Source organism: Oryctolagus cuniculus, chromosome 18 (assembly GCF_051225735.1).
Source record: "Oryctolagus cuniculus isolate XC-2025 breed Fujian yellow rabbit chromosome 18, ASM5122573v1, whole genome shotgun sequence".
Taxonomy (NCBI): Eukaryota; Metazoa; Chordata; class Mammalia; order Lagomorpha; family Leporidae; genus Oryctolagus; species Oryctolagus cuniculus.
The window spans coordinates 65,015,393-65,034,787 of record NC_142884.1 but is presented as its reverse complement, the minus strand read 5'-3'; the positions used below and the strand labels follow the sequence as shown (position 1 = coordinate 65,034,787).

The 19,395-nt window shown below is 38.1% G+C and overlaps 1 long non-coding RNA gene across 1 annotated transcript; it reads right to left on the bottom strand.

Annotated features, from left to right (window-relative positions):
* Positions 1-714: 714 nt before the first annotated feature.
* Positions 715-18,847, bottom strand: LOC149121004 (uncharacterized). Its single transcript, XR_016225392.1, has 3 exons — positions 18,720-18,847; positions 18,358-18,455; positions 715-848 (listed from the first exon to the last, which is right to left on the bottom strand). It is a non-coding gene; the product is annotated as an uncharacterized LOC149121004 (long non-coding RNA).
* Positions 18,848-19,395: the final 548 nt, after the last annotated feature.

Here is a 19,395-nt window from a genome sequence, read left to right as displayed (position 1 = left end):
TTCTAGTCCTAACTACCACAGTTTTTCTCTTGGATGTCAGCATTAACCCTAGGATCTGATTCTTGACCTCAAGCAATCTTTTTTTTTTTTTTTTTAAAGATATATTTGAAATTCAGAGTTACAGAGAGATGGGGAGAGACAGAGACAGAGAGATCTTCCATCCACTGGTTCACTCTCCAGATGGCCACAATGGCCAGGGTTAGGTGAGGCCAAATCCAGGAGCCAAGAGCCACATTCGGGTTTTACATGTGGGTGGCAGGGGCCCAAACACCTGGGCCATCTTCCAATGCTTTTCTCAGGCTACCAGCAAGGAGCTGGATCAGAAGTAGAGCAGCTTGCACCCAAATTGGTGTTCATGTGGGATGCCAGTGTCACATGGGGTGGCTTCATCTGCTATACAACACTGGCCCCAGCAATGTTTACTGATTTCAGTACAAATTGTGCTTTTGATACACAAATCCTACCATGTCACTCTCTGTTTAAAACACTTCAATTACTTCTTATGGTTTTTAACTCGCTACAATGACCTTTTTTCATTCCCTTTTAATTGCGAAGTTTGCACCTACTAGGAGTCCTCTATCCACAGACAGACTCTGTTTGGAAGACTGTCACTCCTATTCTCATTTCCTCTCTCCTACAGCATAATACCTCTCATTCCCTCCCCCATCTAGTTAACTTACAGTCTTCTTCAAAATGGTTTTCATTGTTGTTTCTACTTGAGTAGAGTAATTCCTCACAGCACTGGATGGTGATGGTGTCATTTTCTTGTTCTCCTCCTCTTTTTTCTTATCCACTCATTTATTCAAAATATTGGAAGACCTACAACATTCTAGGCACTGTTTTGGGTCCTGAAAAGAGACACAACCAAATAAACAAGGACATATACTATAATCCCAAGTAGCAATAAATGCAGGAGGAAAACAAAACAAGGTTAGAGGGAAAGAGTGATAGTGCTGCTACTTTACACAGGGCAGCCAGGGAAGCATTATTTGTAGAGGTAACATCTGAGCAGAAGTGGAATGAACTACTGGAATATCTGAGAGAGGAACATTGTTGGCTGAAGGAATAGCAAGTACAAATCTCAAGGATGAAGGCCATGCCTGACATATTTAAGGGGCAGAAAGAAGGCTAGTGTAGCTAGTACAGTGCATAAGGGGAAGAATAGCAGAATATGAGTTCAGGGAGGTGACCAGAGCCACATCATGCTGGGCTATGCAGATCAGATACATAAAATATAAGAAAATAAGACCTTATATTTTATACTGGGGGTGATGAAGAATCACTGAAGGATTTTGAGCAGAGAATGACATTATACAATGTACATTATAAAAGGCTAATTCTGGCTAATCTTCGGGGAAAAGAGCACAGGGAAGCAAAAGTTGAAACAGATACTGATTAGGAGGGTATTAGATTATCAGATTAGAACTGATTTCTTAAGGTAGGGTGGGACAGCAGAGGTGTTAGGAAGCACCAGAATAAGGATGCATTTTATGGTGAGTCAAGACTTGCTGGTAAATTAGACACGAGTGTGAAAGAAAGAGGAGTTAAAAATGACTCCAAGATTTTTGGTCCAAGAGATTGAGTAATGCTATTTACTAAGGTGGAAGTTCTTACTACACTTATAATTTGATACAAATTTATGTGATTCTATGATTCACTGGTTCACAACCAGGGGTGATTTTGACCCTTTAGGAAACATTTGGCAATGTCTGGAGACATTTTTGGTTGTCAAAATGGAGTGTCAAGGGGAATGTCTTAGTGACAGCTAATAAATTGAGGTTAGTGGCTGATAAATATTGTTCAGTACATAGTGCAACCTTCACAATAAACAATTATCTAGCATCAAATGTCAATAATGGCACTCTTGAGACATCTCTGATTAAAGATCGATCTTCAATGTTATATCAGCTCCTTTATGGCTGGAACCTTGGGCATGTGGAGTTGCCTAACATTACACTCCTAGTGCCTGACACATAGGGAAAATCCAATAAAATATTTGTTAAGTCATTAAAATATTTACACAAACACAAGAAACAAGGTCTTCAGAGAATTAAAAGTCTAAAGAAGATAAATTTTAAAAATAAGAAAAGAAAAGAAAGGACAAAAAGGATTTTAGATTATCTATCATCAGACTTTCAACAGTAGTGTTTCATGCCAGAATTAAGAGTATAATGTATTTAAGATACTCAAGGAAAGAAAAATGTGAGTCAAAGATTTTATATCCAGCAAAACTGACCTTTAAGTTATAAAGGGGCATAGACAAAATGTTATTGATATGTAAAATCTTGGAGAAATGGATTCCATGAGCTCTTTCTAAGGTATCTGCTAGAGAACAGCTTTAGATTATTAAAATGGCTAGAAAAACACAGAACTATGAATATTTAGTTGCCTGTAGAAGTAAGTGGAGGTTAAAAAGAGAGATGATAGCAAATAAAAACTATTTAATCTGAAAATGTTAATATAGTACAACTACCAAAAATTAGGGGAGGCAGAAAAAAATGGGATAACATGCAAAAGTATGTTTAAGTGTGTTTGATAATAAAAATGGTTTCTATAGTATTTGGATAATTGTGAAATGGGATAAATGAAATGAGTGATTCTGAGATATTCTAATTCTGTCATTCCTTGTGTCCTTGAGAACAGAATTTTTATTAGGGAATAAAGATGATGTGGGCTTAACACAGAACATTTAAATTAACTCTGTATCCTGAACATGAATTGCAAATACAAACAACTCATGAGGAATTTTATCTCTATATATCAGAGACAATTACATGGAAAATATATAGTAAATTAAATATGTAACCAAATAAATGTATATGTAGTTATAGGAAACACATGCATTTGTTCTCTCTCTCTCTCTCTCTCTCACACACACACACACACACACACACTTCATAGCTCAATTCACTGAAAACGGTTTGAAAGAATGATTAATTCAGTAGCATTAAGAATCTTTAGTGCTCATGGATTAGACATTTGGCATGGTGGTTAAGACACTACTTGGGCCAGCGCCGCAGCTCAATAGGCTAATCCTCTGCCTGCGGCGCCAGCACACCAGGTTCTAGTCCCTGTCTGGGCGCCGGATGCTGTCCTGGTTGCCCCTCTTCCAGGCCAGCTCTCTGCTGTGGCCCAGGAGTGCAGTGGAGGATGGCCCAGGTCCTTGGGCCCTGCACCTGCATGGGAGACCAGGAGAAAGCACCTGGCTCCTGGCTTCGGATCAGCGAGGTGTGCTGGTCGCAGTGCGCCGGTCGCAGTGCGCCAGCCATGGTGGCCACTGGAGGGTGAACCAACGGCAAAGGAAGACCTTTCTCTCTGTCTCTCTCTCTCACTGTCCATTCTGCCTGTCAAAAAATAAAAATTAAAAAAAAAAAAAAGACACTACTTGGGACACCTATATCCCAAATTGGAGTGTCTGGTTTGAGTTTTGACTACTCCATTTCCAATCCAGATTGCAACTAATTCACACTCTGGGAGGCAGCAGGCTATGGCTAAAATACCATGTTCCCTTTCACCCATTGAGTTCTGGATTCATGGTTTTGGCCTGGCCCAATTTCAGCTTTTGCAGGAATTTTGTAGAGTGAAGTAGTAGATGGCAGATCTATCTCCATCTGTATGTCTGTCTGTCTCTGTTTCTCTGCCTTTCAAATAAAATGAAAATAAATAAGTAAATTAGAAGTACTAAAAATTTTACCTTAAAAGAAAAAAGAATCTTTAGTGCCTAAAGTGAGGTCTTGAAATGCTATTTTCCACTAAAAGAAAACAGTTCGTTTGAAAAATGGTTGATTCCAGGTCTGTGGCAGGAAGCATACAGGAATCTCTAATATAATAATAGATAGCATGGCAGCTCATCAAAAACTATGAGGGTCTAAATAGTAAGAAATCAAGAGTTTTTTGTTTCATAGGCAAAGAGAGAATATTTAGAGCTTCAATAATTGTAAGAATTGCAATGAACTGGAATCTTTCAATTATATTTAAAACCATGAATTAATAATTATATAACGTAAAAACAACCAATTGATCACTTTCTGAGGGTAACAGGAAATTAATTAATTATCTTGACAACAGAATAAACAAATATAAAGTATCAAGCACTTACTTTGCCCTTTTTATAGAAATTGTTCCACTACATATCCAAATGATAGATGAGGGGAAACATCTCTTTATAAAATCGTTCCGGTTAGTATATGAAAACAAAACAGACTGATAATATCACCATTTTTCAATGCTCAATGGACTGTTGGATCTAAGCATTGAGCATTAATGGTAGTTAACATACATTAGAAAGAACGAAACCCAAACATTATATGACTATTAATGGAAGAACTTAATTTGCCTACAGTTTTATCAAAGGGTTTGAATTACCAAAGGTCAAGCCTTAAGATCCAGCTATTAGCTTGCAGAAAATAGAGGACAGAGGAACACACTGAATGGCACCATGAATATGCAGCCAGCAAAATTCAAACTATGAAGCTTTATGGACAAAGCAGCCTGGGTTCTTCAACAAATAAATTGTAAGGAAAAGAGAGGTATGGAGGGAGAAACTGTAGCTAGTTTAATGATATGTCAAATTATTTTTTTAATGGAGAATACTAAACTACAGTGTCCAGGTATGTGTATTTGGATAAAAAAAAATGAAGAAATGCAAATGTCTATTATCAGAAGCAGGAGAAACCAAGAGGGCTATGGTAGTGAAGGAGAACATGGAGGGACATGTAGGTTACAGATAGAGTACCATTTCTCAATCTAGGTGGTAGTTATAAAAGTGTTTACCTTACAATAATTCACTACGTTAAATATTTGTTCCATATAGTTTTTCATATCTGATTTTTTTTACCAAAAAAGGCACAAAAACGAATATGTGTATTGTGTGTGTATGTGTGTGTGTGTGTAGATAGGTAGGTAGACAGCTAGGTAGATTGGCAGGAAAGAAGGACTGATGGAAAGAAGGGGAAAAAAGAAAAGAAAAAAGAGAGGAGAGGAGAGGAAAGAAAGGAAAAAGATAGCTGATAAGCCTAGGCTAGCAAAAATAAGAGGAAACAACTCCACATCCCCAGAAATAGGTGGGGTTATTTTGAACAATTATAAATAGGAGGAGTTGGATATTTTACCAAAGAACAGCATCTGAAACTGGTGGGGCCTTTGTCTTTTCCCTGTGTGAACTAAGTATTTGTTAGTAGAAGCTTCTGCTCTCCGGTTAAAGCCCAACATCTACTCTCTGAAGAAGGTGATGGGTCTGCTTAGGGATGGCTCTTTGGAAGGCACTGGTGTCTAACAGAAAAGCAGAGCCAAGCCCGAGCACTTCTGTAACACAGAGAGGAGATAAAAAGGAAGGACAATTCCACCCAGGAATGGGGCATGAAACAGTGCCTCACCTAGAGAAAGGCCCCCTAGTTTTACGTTCACTGAAGTTTCCACATAACCTGCCTGCTCCATACCTGTCTATTAAAACACACTCAGTGATTTACATGGAACTGGAAATAAGTCCTTTTTTATTAGAAAGGACTTCTAGGAAAATAGCAATTCTGACTACAAAGGAAACCATGACCCTGAATCCATAATGATGCACGGACAATAAAGGAACATTAACTATCAGAAGGGAATCGACAAAATGAAAGAGAAATTCCCAAATACATAAAAGAGTAATTTATCCTGAATAAAAAGAAAACTTGAGAAAACAGGAAGGAATTTTTATGAACACTAACTTAGATCCTCAGGTAGATGTGAGAGCGTATTGTATTTTAAGTAAGACAAGATACTGTAAGGAAGGACCAAAAAATAACAAAAAGAAATTCTTGGAAATTAAAATATAATTTCAAAAATAAAAAACTCATTGGTTGCGTTGACTGATGAAACATATAGCTGGACACTGCGTTGGTGAACTGGAAAACTGAAGATAAGGAAATCTGGAATTTAGAATAAAAAGACAAAGAAAACATGAAGAAAAAGTCAAAAGTCAAAGAAGATAGAAACAGGAAGTCTACCATATGTGTAAAAGAAGCTCCAGAAGGAAAAAAATAAATATAATTGAGAGGAATAAACAATTATCAAAATAGTGGACTACAATGAACACGTTCCCTGAATAATAAAACCACATGTATCTCTGGATTAAAAGCAGCTACTGAATATCCAAGAGAATGATGGCTCAAACCTGGATATAGCCTCATAAAATTTTAGAACTTAAAAAGTTAAGAGAAGAAGAGCAGAGGATGGTGGAATAGGGAGAAGCTTACTGCTCTAGTCTAGGGGAAGATAGTTAAAAAAAAAAAAAAAAAAGGCCGCCGCCGCGGCTCACTAGGCTAATCCTCCGCCTAGCGGCGCCGGCACACCGGGTTCTTGTCCCGGTCGGGGCGCCGGATTCTGTCCCAGTTGCCCCTCTTCCAGGCCAGCTCTCTGCTGTGGCCAGGGAGTGCAGTGGAGGATGGCCCAAGTGGTTGGGCCCTGCACCCCATGGGAGACCAGGAAAAGTACCTGGCTCCTGCCATCGGATCAGCGCAGTGCGCCGGCCGCAGCGCACCGGCCGATGCAGCCATTGGCTGCACGAGAGGGCAAAGGTGTGGTGGGACTTTGGGCAGTCACTCTGGTTGGCTCCACATGCTTAGGGCTCCCTGACTCCTTGGTGAGTCATTGTTACAGGATCCACGTTCATGCCGAGTACTGCACGGATCCTTTGTGTGGTCCTTCTGGCAGTGCAGTTGAAAATTTTACCCACTGGGGCTAGCACCCAGGCGTTGGTTTCCTTTGAGGAGAGGAGGTGAATCTAAGGCTATGTCGACAGAGCTGAGCAAACCTCCCAAATGTTAAAAAAGATTTACCACATCCAACTTGGGTGTTGTCTTACATATTCCCTTCACCCTGGAGCACTGAACAGAGCTCCAGGGCCACACTCAGCACGTGCCTCTGGATTTGCACTCAAAGACCAGATACTCCACCAATCTACAGAGGAATAGTCCAAAGATAAAAGCCATCACAAGGAAAAAACAAACAAAAAACCCTCAACAAGTATCTCTGCAGATGCCTAAAAATAAACATGAAAATTCAAGAAACAAGAATAAGGGGGCCAAAAGAACACAACACTTTGATATGAGAATGTAAAGATGAAGAGAGTGACAAAATGCCAGAAACAGAATTTAAAAAAAAATTGATCGTAAAGTTACTTAGAAGTATTCAGAAGCAAATTTATGAACTAAAGAAATCCGTACATGACATGAATGAAAATGTTTCCCACAAATTTGAGATTTTAAACAAAAATCAAAACAAAACATTGGAAATGAAGACTTTAATAGATCAAATAAAAAATATGGTAGAAAGCCTTAAGAACTGACTTGGTGAGCCAGAAGAAAGAATATCTGTGTTAGAAATCTCTGGAAATTTTAAAGTCAGACCACGAAAAAGAATAAACTAGAAAACTTAAAAAACAGTGTTAGATATTTATAGGATACCATCAAACAACCCAACATAAAGGTCTTAGGAGTTCCTGAAGTTATGGAAAGAGAATGAATTAAAGTCCTTTTTAGTGAAATAATTACAGAAAACTTTCCTAATTTGGAGAAATAAAGTGACGTCCAAGTACTAGGAGCACATAGAACTCCTAATAGACATGAACAGAAAACATCTTCACCATGACACCTTGTAGTCAAACTGTCCACAGTAAAACATACTACTGCTATTCAACATAGTCCTGAAAGTTTTAGCCAGAGCCAATCGGCAAGAAAAAGAAATCAAAGGGATACAAATTGGGAAGGAGGAAGTCAAACTGACATGATTCTATATATAGGGGATCCAAAGATGGAAAGATCTCTATGATGGAAATTACAAAACACTAAAGAAAGAAATAGAAGAAGACACAAAAAGCTGGAAAAAATCTTACATGTTCATGGATTACAAGAAACAATATCATGAAAATGTCCATACTATCAAAAGCAATTTACAGATTCAATGCAATACCAATCAAAATACAAAGGACATTCTTTTCAGATACTAAAAAAATGATGCTGAAACTTATATGGAAACACAGGCGATCCCGAATAGCTAAAACAATCTTATACAACAAAAACAAAGCCGGAAGCATCACCATATCAGATTTCAAGACATAGTACAGGGTAGTTATAATCAAAACAGCCTGATACTAGTACAGAAACTTAAGGATAGACCAATGGAACCGAACAGAAATGCCAGAAATCAACCCATGCATCTACAGCCAACTTACCTTTGACAAAGGTGCTAAAATCAATGCCTGGATCAAGGACAGTCTCTTCAACAAATGGTGCTGAGAAAACTGGATCTCCACATGCAGAAGTATGAAGCAAGACCCCTATTTTATATCTTACACTTAAATTCACTCAAAATGGATCAAAGACCTAAATCTATGACTTGATATCATCAAATTATTAGACAACATTGGGAAAACTCTTGAAGACATTGGCATAGGAAAAATTTCTTGGAAAAGACCCCAGAGGCACAGGCAATCAAAGCCAAAATTGACAAATGGGATTGCATCAAATTGAAAAGCTTCTGTACTGCAAAAGAAATGCTCAGCAAAGTGCAGAGGCAACTGACAGAATGGCAGAAATTATTTGCAAGCCATGCAACTGATAAAAGATTAATAACCAGAATATATAAAGAGATCAAGAAACTCAACAACAACAAAACAAACAGCCTAGTCAAGAAATAGGCAAAGGACTTAAACAGGCATTTTTCAAAAGAGGAAATTCAAGTGGCCAATAGACACATGAAAAAATGCTTAGGGTCACTAGCTGTCAGGGAAATGCAAATCAAAACCACAATGAGGTTTCACCTCACCCCAGAAAGAATAATTTTCATACAGAAATCAACAGATCACAAATGCTGGCGAGGATGTGGAAGAAAAGGTACCCTAATCCACTGTTGGTGGGAACGTAAACTGGTAAATCCACTATGAAAGACAGTAGGGAGATACTTCAGAAATCTGAATATATTCCTACCATGTGACCCAACCAACCCACTCCTGGGAAATTGCCAAGGGAGAGGGAGACTGACCTTCCATCTACTGGTTCACTCCCCAGATGGCTACAAAAATAAAAGCTGAGTCAGACCAAAGCCATGAGCCAGGAGCTTCATCCAGGTTTCCCATGTGAGTGTAGGAGCCCAAACACTTGGGCCATTTTCTGCTGCTTTCGCAGGCAGGCACATTAGCAGAGAGCTGGATCAGAAGAGGAGCAGCTGGTACTCAAACCATTGCTAATATGGGATGCCGGCACTGCAGACAGTGGCTCACCCTGTTATGCCACAGAGCCGGCCCTGATAAATCTATTCTCAAGGGATAACAAATCAAGGAATAGACATATAAAAAAGACATTGTTTTAAATCATGAAGGCAACCAACAATAATTTAAATTAATTAACTAATAAAAATGTGGGTAGGAAAGGTGGTATATATAATATGAAAAGTAGTGTAAGGGTACAAAGAACCTCAGCCTTTAGTAATGTGCAATCTAGTAAGTGCAAGCCAGTGTTGAAATGTCAAGACAGAAGTAGAAGGGTATTGTTAATAGTTTCAAGAGCTAATTTGTCAAAAGTCTAGCTGCAAACAGATTTGGAAAATGAGTGTCTGGCATTTCCTACAATACATGAGGAAAAAAATGACCCAGTTATTAGATGGGAGTTCAGGTGTTGGATAGTTAAAAGATAATGTAAAATAAAATAGACCTTACTCCTAACACATTTTCAAGATCTTAATTCAAATATCTGCTCCTCACAAGCCAGCCCAATAGAATGACTCTATTCAGTTCTCCTGACAATTGTAGTAAGGGATGGAAATAATCAATTAAGCACTTACTTTATAACTTTATTAGGCAAATCATTTGCATGATCTCATTTAATCTCCAAAATAATTTTAAAATATTTATTTATTTGAAAGAGAGAGAGAGAGAGACAGAGAGAGAGAGAGAGAGAGACAGAGAGAGAAATCTACTATCCACTGGTTAACTACCCAAATGGTTGCAATGAACAGGGCTGGACCAAGATGAAACCAGCAGCCTCATCTGGGTCTCCCACATGGATGGTAGACCCTAAACACTTGGGCTATATCCTGCTGTTTTCCCAGGCACATTAGCAGGTAACTGGATCAGAAGTGGAGCAGCTGGGACACAAACCAGTGCTCATAGAGGATGCCAGCATTGCAGGCAGTGGCTTAACCTGCTGCACCACAATGCTGGGCACCACAATAATTTTTTAAGTAGCTACTGCTATACCCATTTTATAGGTTAGGAAATCAAAGCTCTAACAATTAAGAAATTTTCTGATGGTTATTTACCTGGTAGACATGGACAGAGTTTGTATTAAAAATGGAGGCTGGGATGAATGTTTGCCCTAATGATCAGGATACTACTTGGGATGCCCACATCTCATACCGGAGTACCTGGGCTTGAGTTCCAGCTTTGCTCTGGTTCCAGCATTCATGCTAAAACACTTCTGCACCATGTATAGTTTATGTCCTCAGCTAAACTGTCAGCACTTTAATGAGGGTTCCTTGTTTTGAACAGTTCTTTATCTCTTACAGCACCTAAAGTATTACTTTTCATTTAGAATGAACTTGATCAAGATTTACCTGCATGAAAGGGAAAGTCGTGATTTTCTTTATTAGGTGATTTTCTTAGGTATGATGAATGTCTACAATCTTGGAAGCACATTAGAATGCCCATAAGAAATGTATCTCTTAATTTTCATCTTTTTCCTTATTTTACTAATTTAGCCATTTTTAAAGGATTACATGCATAAAGGGATAAATTGGTATCCAATTATATTTTTCTACCTAAATTTCTAGTTTTCCTTCTGCATGACTTTCTATTCATTTTTTTGTATTTGTATTACCCTTATGGCATATTATTTGTTAAAAAGAACTGAGGGGTAACTTATGAGGCTTACCACCATGTATAACAATATTTGTTAGGAAAATTGACTCAAAAGGGAAACTGGCTCAAAACTCAAAACTGACTTAAAAAAGCAATTTGGGATATTACATCTCTGTAAACATCAAGCCTCCGGTATACAATCTGTCTGTCACAGTGCTTGGTTCAGTGCAAATGTAGATGCTAGTTGAATGAAACACAAAGTAGATCTTTATTGACACAGTCATTCTTGGTACAGATGCACGTGAAGGGTGTCATGGCCATGTAGGGAAGATGCAAATGCGGCAGTGCTCATCCTGCCTCTCGTTCATTCACATAGCCAGACCTGTTGGAGGGGCATCCATACAGTCATCACACTACTGTGCTGTGTGGATGGATTTCAGTCTGTGTTTTGTTTCACTACGGCAGCATCTTGTTTCAGTAAAAGCTGGCTCTCAGGCTTCTTAGGGTTTTTATTCTAAGTGAGGATGCTCACTTACAAGCTACCTGTCTCTTTGCATTTGGCTCCAAGTGCTCACAGCCCCTCCCCCAATCACCCTTTCCCAGTTTCTGGGACTACTTTTATTCAATTCAACACTTGAGGGAACTGCAGGTGAAATGCCTCTGAATCTAAATTGCCAGCAATGAAAATAACAACCTATTTTCTGACCTCCCCCTCCTCTAGCCATGCTTTTTGAATCTAAGTCCAGGAGCACAAAGCTGCCCTGTCTCTGTCTCTTGGGTTTAGTGGTATGTGGAAAAAAAGGTACAACCTCAAACAAAAATCCATTTGCAACCTCAAATAAAAATCCATTAGGAAAAATATTTAATAGGATAAAGAAGGGGGTATGCAAATGCTTATAAAGTATAGCCAAAGCTGGAGAATACTCCAGAATAAGAATAAGAAATCAGAATTCGCACATCACGTGGTGAAGTTGTCGCCTCACAAGATTACACACTAACTCCACCAGCCCTAATCGCTGCTAAAGCATCTTTTGGAATTTCTCTTATGGAATTGCTCTCAGTGTCAGTACATAAGACACATGAGAAAACAAGCCCCTTAGCATCTCATTTTTAAAAGTCATAGGCAGTATTACTTGATTTAATCATTCACCATCTTACAAGACTTGTCTATGAATGGATTTTATTAATTTTAAGATATAAAATCTACTCTCATAGAAGAAAAATTAACCATTGGTGAGGTTTTAAAATGTGATGCAGGCAGTAATGAAAAATCCACTATGTGCCAGTGAGCAGCGGCTATGGTAAGTAGTAGTGCTCATATTTTAGATTTAAGAAAACTGGTTCATGAGACATCCTGTAACTTGTCCAAGCCCACATAACCAATAAATGGGCATGGGGATTTGAACTTGGGGCTGACTTCAGAGCCTGAATTCTGTGGGTTTTTTTTTTTTTTTTTTTTTTTTTTTTTTTTGACAGGCAGAGTGGACAGTGAGAGAGAGAGAGACAGAGAGAAAGGTCTAAAGGTCTTCCTTTTACTGTTGGTTCACCCTCCAATGGCCGCCGCAGCCGGCATGCTGTGGACGGCAGACCGCGCTGATCCGAAGGCAGGAGCCAGGTGCTTCTCCTGGTCTCCCATGGGGTGCAGGGCCCAAGCACTTGGGCCATCCTCCACTGCACTCCCAGGCCACAGCAGAGAGCTGGCCTGGAGGAGCAGCAACCGGGAAAGAATCCGACGCCCCGACCGGGACTAGAACCCGGTGTGCCGGTGCCGCTAGGCGGAGGATTAGCCTATTGAGCTGCGGCACTGGCCTGAATTCTGTTTTAAGAGCACTTCTAAGGGATGGTTTTTTTTTTTTTTTTGCATATGTTATTTTATTTTATTATTTTTTTTTTGGTTTTCTTTTTTTTTTTTTTATCTTTTATTTAATGAATATAAATTTCCAAAGTACGACTCATGGGTTACAATGGCTTCCCCCGCATACCGTCCCTCCCACCCACAACCCTCCCCTTTCCCACTCCCTCTCCCCTTCCATTCACATCAAGATTCATTTTCGATTATCTTAATATACAGAAGATCAGCTTAGTATACCTTAAGTAAGGATTTCAACAGTTTGCTCCCACACAGAAACATAAAGTGAAAAATAATAGATGATTTTTTTTAAATGATGATGAAATCAGATCAGACCTATTGTCATGTTTAATCCCAGTGTGAGTCAAGTTGGGAATTGATAATTTCTTTTTTTTTTTTTTTACAGAAGATCAGTTTAGTGTACATTAAGTAAAGATTTCAATCGTTTGCACCCCCATAGAAACACAAAGTGAAATACACTGTTTGAGTACTCATTATAGCATTAAGCCTCAGTGTACAGCACATTAAGGACAGAGATCCTACATGAGGAGTAAGTGCACAGTGACTCCTGTTGTTGACTTTACAAATTGACACTCCTGTTTATGGCATCAGTAATCTCCCTATGCACCAGTCATGAGTTTCCAAGGCTATGGAAGCCCTCTGAGTTCTCCGACTCTTATCTTGTTTAGACACGGTCATAGTCAAAGTGGAGGTTCTCTCCTCCCTTCAGAGAAAGGCACCTCCCTCTTTGAAGACCTGTTCTTTTAAGGGATGGTTTTTGATAATCAGGCATGTTGAACCCAGAGGGATAGCACAGAGTACATGAAAAATGCTGGGCACAAAAATAGATAAAATGTAAATATAATTAAATGTTCATCCTTTAGTGCTTTTGTGTATGCCTTAGGAAGGTAAAATCTGAAAGAAGTTTGGTGGAAGAGGGACATCTACTGACATTCCACCCCCTTAACTGTCTGTTGAATATACTTTTTGGACACACAATGAACATTTCTATTTCAGGGCTAACAGTTGAGATACTGTGCTTGAGGCAAGATAGAAACACTGGAAAACTTTAGCTTTTGAAATAAAATTGTATATAACGTGTCATTGTCTGAACCTCATATTATCGTCTTGACATTCTGTAACAATAATTCTTTTCCTAAAATGTATTCTGGTAGGCCATCAGCAGATAAGGAAATGTTATCATTGTTATTTTCAACATCATTTACTATACTATACAGAGTTCTCTTTATGAAAACTTGAAGAAAATTATCTTGAGGTGCCAAAAACAATTATATTTATTTTGGAAAACTGGCTCCCCATCCTTATCTTTTAGAGATTTTAACTCATGTAACAAATATCATTTCACTTTTCATGTTGATGACAAGAAAATGTCTTTACTCAATATTATGCTTGTGAGATTTATCCAGGTTGTTGCATATAGCTGTACTGCACTTATTCTCATTATTGTTCAATATTCCATTCATTACATACATACATTTAAAAACATCTACTCCACTATTGTTGGACATTTATGCTATCTCCAGTTGGCAGTGATATTATGATTACTCTGTACAAGGTGTGGTACATACATGTGCTCATTTTTGTTAAGTGGATACTAAGGAGAGGAATTATTGGGTTATAAGATATGCACACACTCAGTTTGGGTAAATATTGCCAAATTGTTTTCCAAAATGGTTGAACTAGTTTAAATACCTATCAGCAGTACCTTGGCTTTTGCCAATATTTAGTGTTGTATTTTTTGCCATTTTGAAGTGTGTGCAGTGGCATTTTATTTTTTAAAATTATTTAGTTAAGAGGCAGAGAGGTGCAGATAGAGAAAGACAAATAGAGAGATCTGCCATTCACTGGTTCACTACCCAAAGGACTGTAACATCTAGGGCTGGGCCAGGCTGAAGCTAAGAGCCAGGAACTCAATGCAGGTCTCCTATCTAAGTGACAGGAACGTAACAACTTGAGCCATCACTGCTGCCTCTGAGGGTTGCATCAGCAGGAAACTGGTGTCTGAAGCTGGGGCCAGGTATTGAATCCAGACACTCCAACATACCAGGCAAGCATCCAAACTCCCATCTTAACCACTAGGCCAAATGTCCACACTTGTGGTGGTCTTTTAAAGTCTTTATTCAAGTAAGCTATTAAACCAGTGTCACTGAGAATTCATGTTCTGATAAATTTTTTGTTTTCTTTAGCATAGATTTATGTTTTGGGATTTTTGTATGGAATATCTTTTGAAGTGGCAGGGTTTTTTTCCCCAACTTTTTCTTTTCTTCTTTCTCAATTGCTTGTAATTGAACTCAGGCAATTCCTCAAGGCTCCAAGTTGAAAACCAAGACTTAAGTTTTGGGTTGGGAGTCCCTCTACCAAGCCATATCAAGGAAATCACCATATGAATCACTGAGTTAGTTGAAAGATTAGTCTATTTTCTAGTATTGAGACTGTCTACTCTGTCTTGAAGTGTCAGGTGGGGGCTAGCAGCAGCTTTTCCTTTAGCCACTGTTTGGGCTATGGGGAGTCCTCACCTCAGTCCTTGGTTTCAGAAAGAACTTAATTCCCGTTTGCATTCTTCCAAAGAACAATGACTTTAGTCCCTGTCATCCTTAAGAGCCAGGGGTCCCAGACTCCCCTGTTTGTGTATCCACAGCTCTACAGATCCATGGGTTTAACTCTTCATATCACCCAATAATTTTAATTTTTGTTTCATTTTTTTGGCCTCAGGGTACTTATCTCATTTAAGTAGCTCTTAAATTCTCCTTTCTAAATCTAATTTTTGCTTTTATTTGTGTATGTATATATGTGTCTACTGGGAGCATATATGTCAAAATATGAGCCTATTGAGCCATCCTGATCAGAATTCTCCCCATTGAACTTATCTTCAGAAATTTCCTTCGGGCATCTCCAATTGAACATGTCTGCGAGCAGATGCATTATCTTTTCTCACTAAAGTCTGCTCTTCTACATTTACTTTATCTTAATGAATGGTGAGGCAATCGACCTGGCCTCCAAAGTTAGCCTCATTCTCAACTTTTCCTTTTCTCTCTCATTTCAAATCTGTCATCAAATCCTATAGATTATAGTCCACCAGCAATTTCTGAATCTGCAGATGGAGGACCTCTCTCTCTGTCTCTACCTCTCTCTATAACTCTGTCTTTCAAATAAATAAAATAAATCTTTAAAAAAAATCTTAAAAAAAGTATCTTAATTGCTGAGCCAAACACACTCCCCTATTACATTCTTATAAAATATTAGAAATAACTTTTGGTATGAACTAAAGTGTGAGTTTGTGGATACTTGGGTGTAACTGACAAATGATGGTGTATTGGTTATCGTGTTTATTCGCAAATCCATTCTTTATTTTCTTGAAGGCTGACTTCTACTCACATTAATGACATCATCTGGACTTCCTTATACACTAGAGGCACCAACAAGAGATGGAAAGGTAGGAGGAGATCTGAGTATTTGTTCTTCCCACTTCATCCCCGTTTTATTATTGATCTAGTGTTGTAGCAGGCATTGTCTGTGGCTAACACTCTTATCTAACAGCTATTCTATGGCTCACCTCTCAAGGGACCCTGGTGAATACCATTCCTCCCTTTGTTCCTTCAGGTTCAGGGATGGCTGGTAATGAGTTCCACTCTATTCTCTGGGTACATCACTATTTTTCTTGCTTCCTTCAATCTTGTCCATACCTCTTCATCTAGTGCTTTCACTATATTATTTCTAAATAAACTCCTGTTTCCTTCTATATGCTAAGAAAGATGGTAAATATAAAATGTATTTGAAAAAGAAATGAGAAAATGTGAACTTAGGTTCTCTTACCAAAAAAAAAATACCCTCAAAAACACAACATTGTACTTAAGAATAAAGATTATTTTATATTTTAATAACATTTGGACATTACAGTTCAGAAGGCAGAATATGGATTTATTCCTTTAAATTCAACTTCAGAAAAAGAACAATGAATTTATTATTGAAATAACTGACATGTCTCATATTCTTGCTGCATTTCAAATTGGTAGCTATAAAATTTGGGGAGCTATCTGAAAATAGTCAATTCTAGAAGCATTATAATTTGGCCAGCTTAACTGATCACACTTCAGCATTTTAAATGGCCAAAATGCCCTTCTGTGAGCAATAATTAATAAATCTACCATGTTGTGAACATGACCCACCACACAAGCCTTCTGTGAAAGAAACCAGTTTGTGTTTATTTTTTCTTTCTAGATGTAGAAGTCCTTGTGGCACATGCTCTCTCTTCTCTGACCTCCTTTCCTAAGTCAGAAGTATATTTTGTTTCTCTCATAGTTGTTAAAAATGACACACTGGGACATATCTACAGGCTGAAGTATGAGCCAGTTTCTAAGAAGTGAAAACCATTGCCAAAAAATAAAAGAATAAAGATGCAGAGCAGTACCTCTACAAATTCAAATAGTCTCTGGGTACTGTCAATGAAAAATAATGACTTGTATTCTGTGCGGCAACTAGGAAGCAATGTTGTGTTACTGTTTGCTACTCTAAACCCCCTTCTGCCAACTACCCAAATTTCATTCACATTCAATGCTGGAAGAAGTATGTGGTTTACAGGGGGAGTAAGGTACGGAATCATGTTCTTTGTTGGGGAAAACTGCAAGCTCTGGCTGTTTCCATTTGAATGGCATTTCATTTTGTCCAGTTCAATGTTTGCTGATTGTTCAAGCTGTCTAGAAAGCTTTGATTAAACCTTCTAATTTCACCTTAGATTTTTCTTTTCTGCAAGAAAAGCCCTTGTCCTGAAAGTACAGAAATGTGGTCAAAAGGACAACAACAAAGTAGGAGAATTAAAGGGAAGGAACTAGAAAGCTTGAAGAAATTACAAGTTTGATGAATTTAACCAAGACAATGTTACACAAGGGTACTTCAAAAAGTTCATGGAAAATGAATTTTAAAAATGAGTTCATTTTGGTGCAAAAAAATTGCATCTCATGAACTTTTTAAAGTATCTTCCTATCTACTAGGGCTCAGAAAACTACCTCAAAATATATCACTTTGAACTTCAAATAGGGAGCACCTGAGAAATAGCAATGCAGAAAGGGGCTTTCTCTGAAGTTCCCTTATCTCCCTAAAGACCAGACCCACCAAAGAGGAACACAGTTACCTTCAAGTCTTGATACTGAAATTTCACTAACCAGGGAAGATAAAGCTAATATCACACACCAAGAGACTGAGAAACAGTATACCTAAAGCTCAGAGGGTCTTTGACTCAGGCCACTGTCTGCTCTCCAGGCTCATTCTCTTGCCTAAAAATAGCGTACTAGCTCTTCTAAAATTGCCTGTAGTCCCTTGCTTCCCTCTTCCCTGTGAATAGGCATTTAAGCCTCAACCATCTGGCCATTCTTTTAGTTTCATATTTTGTGTGACTACCTCATACATGTGCATGTTAATAAATTTGGATGCCTTTTATCCTGTTAATTAATCAATTTTTTAGTAGACTCAAGCAGCAAAACTTCAGAGTGAAAGCTAGAACTTCTCTACAATATGTATACACACATACATGAATTCATATATATATAATCTCCACAATTATTTATAACCTTCATACAGCATATATCTCTTTAAAGTACTTTTCACCATGAAAATATATAGAGAATATAGAGAATAATGTAACTAATATCTTTGTACTTACTGTTGAAGTTTGAGGGCCAATAAATTCACCCATTTTCTCTCTATCCAGTTGCGACTCAATTCTGAGAGACACAGAAGCCAGGCAGATAGAAATAAAATCTGTTGTATAACCAATAAAGTCTATGTTGAAGGATATTGCTTAAGTGTTTGCAGCAACATACAATACACATTCCCCTTCCAAGTTCTAAAAACCAAATAAGGGAAAGAAAGGCATGCAGATTTAAATGGCAGCTTATCTCTGGTAAATCTGAAAACTGTGGTTTGGGTGTGGAGCAACAATCAGCTTCCTAATACTTTACCACAGAACTACTGCATGCTTCCCAAGAATCTAGAGTTCTTCCAGGTTTCTGACATTACACTTACCTCGTAGTCAACAACAGAGCAGAGCACAAGCTTTCTGCAAATGAAAATTCTTTGGGCAGAGAAGGGTGTGGCTAAGAGGAGTGCTGAGTTCCTCTCAAACACATTAGTCAGATGACTTTGTCCACCTGTGAGGGAAGACGAAGACTGGCTAAGCGTGAAGCATGTTTGTGGAAAAATACCTCCTCAAGGAAGCCAGAGGAGTGGAGGGAAAATGTAGCCCACTTATCTTTACCAAAATCCCAACATTTTGCCTTATTTCATTCTCCTTTTTTTATATAAATAACACATTATAGGTACTGGTGAAGCCCTCTGCGTAACATTCCATGATTTCATTTCTCTATGCCTCTCCATTGGTGGCCACAATTCTGGTGCATACTATTTAAGTCATGATTGTATACCTTGACATGTACACATATCTCACATATGTGCACATACACATAACAATAGGGCAGTGATACATCTTTGACCATTTAAATAATTGGATTAACAGTGCCTATATAATTTTGCAACTTGCTTTCTCCTGCAAAGTATTTGAGATTTATCCATATAGATTGTTCTACCTGTAAAGTATGTAATTATAAAACACACTTTTATCTATTTTATTGTCATTTTGTTGTTAATTTGTTCCCTAGTTTTTATTCTTTACATCTTGTAAATGTTCTTATCTGTATGCAAG